Raw genomic sequence first — 3,912 nt, 5'->3', positions numbered from 1 at the left:
AATTCCACATGAAGTGGCGAAATCACACAGTCCGTGACGGACAGATCGTTAACGGCTGGTCTATATGGTAATATAGTACATTGGGCAGGACATCCATCTGCTCTCCTAACATTCATCGACCTCAAATATGGCTTATCATCTGAAAAATGTACGTAGTAACAACTTTACATGACAGCTCAATCTAATGTTAGCCTAGAAAAAAGTGCGCTGTTCACGTGTTTGTGCGGAGTGTGGAAGCTGAATAGTAGCTACTTGGGCTACTGCAGGACAGATGGAGGCGCCGGTGCGATCATTTGCTCTGAAAATACTTCTTAATTTTTGGTCATACAGATAAGAGTAATGCATCTTTTGTATCTGTAAAGACTCTACATTTATTTGTGTGCACTCAGAATAACAACGAAACGTTGCACTTTTGTAAAATAGTGAAAGCAAACAGGATGAGCTTTCTGTCGTCTCGAACTCTGTGAACTTGAGCATGTCACTTTGAAACTCCGTGTATGCTTGCCTTATTACAGACATGAAAAATATATCTATAGAGAGTGAAACTTAAATTCAAATAGAAAATAAATATTCTCAGATTATGTAATCCGTATGAAACATGCATACAGGCGCATACTGCGGAGATGACGAGTCAGTGTTGCAGACTTCATCTCTTAAACCGAAAACAGAAAGCAGTAGTGTAACAATAGATTATTAAAACGTTACTGCACTGTACTTGCTGTTTTTCCCTAACACATTCATAATTATTATATTTGCTGGTGCGCTGTGGCAAGCCTTTTTTGTGTGCGATTGAGCACTTATTAGACTATGTAGGCAATTAAGGCTCATTATTATGATTTATATGGTTTATTATTAAAAGTGCGACTAAACTGTGAGCGGGCACCGCTGCCTCGGGGGAACCGTGAGCGGGCACCGCCGCCTGTCATTATTATCCCGCTACACCTATTATCCAGGTATCCCGCCGCCTCGGAGGGATCATCAGTGGGCCCCGACGCCTCGGAAGCCTTGCGACCCTCCACATGGGGGAACGGTGCCCGGGCACCGCCGCCTCGGGGAAACCGTGAGCGGGCGCCGCCGCCTCGGGGGAACCGTGAGCGGGCGCTGCCGCCTCGGGGGAACGTGCCAAGAACTCCACAAACCCCTCAAAGGACACATGAGCGGATCCTAACATGCGCCAGTGACTAATGGGCTCATCAAGGGCATAATTGAATAAGTCCTTTAGCGCGGAGTCATTGTAGCCCAGCCCCCCTGCAGCATTCCTAAATTCCCTGGCGAACTCCCTCAGACCAGTCCCCCCGTTGACGGAGGGAGCTCAAGGTATCCAGCTGGAGCATGCGCTGGTAGAGGGGGCTGGAGAGTGTGGAGACCGGTAGACGGAGTGAGCCATTTCTCCGCTGAGTCCTCATGTTGGCTGATCCGTTCTGTCACGGTGCGTGTGGAGAGATGAAGCGAGGACTCAAGTGCAGGATGAATGGTTCTTTCTTTTAATAATAAAATGAAACAAAAACAAACTAAAACAACCCCGAGGGGGAAAAACAGACAGGCAGGCTAGGAACTGCACTACATGCAGACATAACACACACAATGAAAAACGATGGATCAGCACAGGATTACAGACACCAGGAGAATAAATAGGAAACCAAATGAGGAGGCTAGCGAGGGAGACACAGGTGGAGCAACTTAAACAATAATGAGGTAACAAGATGGGCGGGGCAAGACAATAGACAGGAGAGAGCACATGGCAACAACCAAACACAACCCAAGCCATGTGCTCACAGAACACAGTGTCCCCTGGTGGCCATCCTGGGCACACCCGCTGAAGACTGTGACATATTCCTTAGTAAAAGTTTGTCTCAGCAGTTTTGTGAAGAGGTTTTAAGAGAAAACTCTGTATGCTGATTTAGTTACTGCTTTGACATGACTACTGAAACTAAGGTCTGTCTCCAGAATCACACCAAGATTCCTGACTTGATTTTTAGTTGTTTCACCCCCAGAGTCAAGGTATGCATTCACCTTGAGAACTTCATCTTTGTTTCCAAATGCAATGACTTCAGTTTTCTCCTTGTTTAACTGAAAAAAGTTCTAGCACATCCAACTGTTAATTTCATCAATGCATTGGCAGAGGGAGTCAATGAGGCTGTAGTCATTTGGAGATAAGGCTAGGTGTTACGGCCTAAGCCTTGATTATCATCTTTCATGTGACGTTATGTCTCTCCTAATCTTTCTCCTTGAGTCTGATTATTTAGGTCCGCCTTGGTGCACCTGCGTCTCATGGAATGAGTGATTGATTCCCTATATAAAGGACGTTGAAGTGGCACAGGAGAGACACAGGAGATCCACCAGCAAACAAGTTTTATTACCTTTTCTCTTAATCCTTATATTTTTGGTTTGTTTTTCTTTCGTTGACTTTATGCTTTAGAGCTGCCCCGTGTTTTGGGGAAGTATATTGTTTTTGCTAGTTATTCTATGTTCATTTGTGTTCCTCGTCGTCTTGTTTGGATACGTGTTTCCATTTATGTTATTCTTTATGTTAAATAAATATTTTCGTTTGGCATTTGGATTCACGTGTCCTCTTTATGCTGCATTCCCCTTTCTTTTTTCTGCTGAAACTTAGCAGGGGTTTGTAACACTAGGTAAATCTGGGTATCATCAGCATAGCTGTGATAGGCAATTTGGTTCTTTCTCATTATTTGACTTAGTGGGAGCATATACAGGCTAAACAGGAGTGGTGCAAGAATTGAGCCTTGTGGGACTCCGCATGTCATAGACATCCACTTAGACTTATGCTCTCCTATACTCACATAATACCCCAGACCACCCCTTTTAAGCGGACTCGGGTACAGTTCGCGAGTGCGCACCCGAGTTCGGAAGACAGCGAGCACATCATTCGAACGTACTGAACTCTTGATGTCAATCGAACCCGGGTGCACACCAAAAGTGCTAGAGTGAAAGCACCCTATACCTCCCACTGGTGGTTTGACGAAATCAGAGTTCTTAACTTTTTTTTCTTTTTTTTTGCAGTTCTGCCTGGTATTTTTTATAATGCAATATGCAGTTGTCATGTAAATACATGCATGCCACTTTTAAACAGCATTAACTTGTCTATGTAAATAAACATGCCTCTGTTTCTGTTTCACCTTTGATTTTATTTTATTGATTTTATTGGTAACTAAATTGATTGATTTGAAGTAACTGATTCAATTTAAGTATCTGACATAAAAGACAACACAGATAAATTTAATAAAATAATCATAAAAACTGCCCTTACAAAAGGTAAAAAAATATTGATCCTTAATAAAAAAAAGTAAATTTTTGACCCTGCTCTGGAGTCTTTATTTATTTGGAAAAAAAAAACAAAACAAAACTGGCACTGTTGAGTTTACTTAGGATCTGTTTATAGAGCGGTATTTCATATGAACTTTCCTTTAAATTTCTTTTAAATGTACTTATAAATGTCATTTATTTATTTATTTATTTATTTATTTTTAATGAGAGTAGTAGGACACAGCCTCCAGAATGAATTTCCATGAGAAGGAGAATCAGGACACTGACTTTAAAATGAGTTCTCCATCTGCTGGCTCAAGCTGTGATCAACCCATAAAGAATCTGAGCTCTGCCTTTAGTGATGCATCAGTGACCTCTGACCCCAGGTAAGACAATTGCTATTTTTACACTTTCCAGACGCTTTAATTTAAATTGACTTGCACTGAATTCCAGAAGCCTGCAGTCGGTGGGTGAGCAGTACCTCATATAGTAGCATCACAGACAGGCAAAAAAATCACTTTCCTGAACCTGCACTGTCTGAATCTCGGAACTGTAATTTGTGACTCTGGAGCACAAAAGCAGTCTTAAGTCGCTGGGGTATATTTGTAGCAATAGCCAACAATACATTGTATGGGTCAAAATTATTGA

General features: G+C 42.2%; 2 long non-coding RNA genes across 2 annotated transcripts in view; one reads left to right on the top strand and one right to left on the bottom strand.

Annotated features, from left to right (window-relative positions):
* LOC107685888 (uncharacterized) overlaps positions 1–3,912 on the bottom strand; it is a 26,253-nt gene that overhangs the window by 16,320 nt on the left and 6,021 nt on the right. The gene's annotated exons all lie outside the window — the stretch shown is intronic.
* Positions 1–3,912, top strand: part of LOC107685886 (uncharacterized) — an 11,295-nt gene that overhangs the window by 4,509 nt on the left and 2,874 nt on the right. Inside the window, exon 2 of the long non-coding RNA XR_001634001.1 lies at positions 3,509–3,650. This is a non-coding gene — a long non-coding RNA (uncharacterized LOC107685886). The remainder of the gene's footprint in view (positions 1–3,508; positions 3,651–3,912) is intronic.

The sequence above is a fragment of the Sinocyclocheilus anshuiensis genome, unplaced genomic scaffold (genome assembly GCF_001515605.1).
Source record: "Sinocyclocheilus anshuiensis isolate Anshui unplaced genomic scaffold, SAMN03320099.WGS_v1.1 scaffold1074, whole genome shotgun sequence".
Lineage (NCBI taxonomy): Eukaryota > Metazoa > Chordata > Actinopteri > Cypriniformes > Cyprinidae > Sinocyclocheilus > Sinocyclocheilus anshuiensis.
This window is presented reverse-complemented; position numbering and strand designations above follow the sequence as displayed.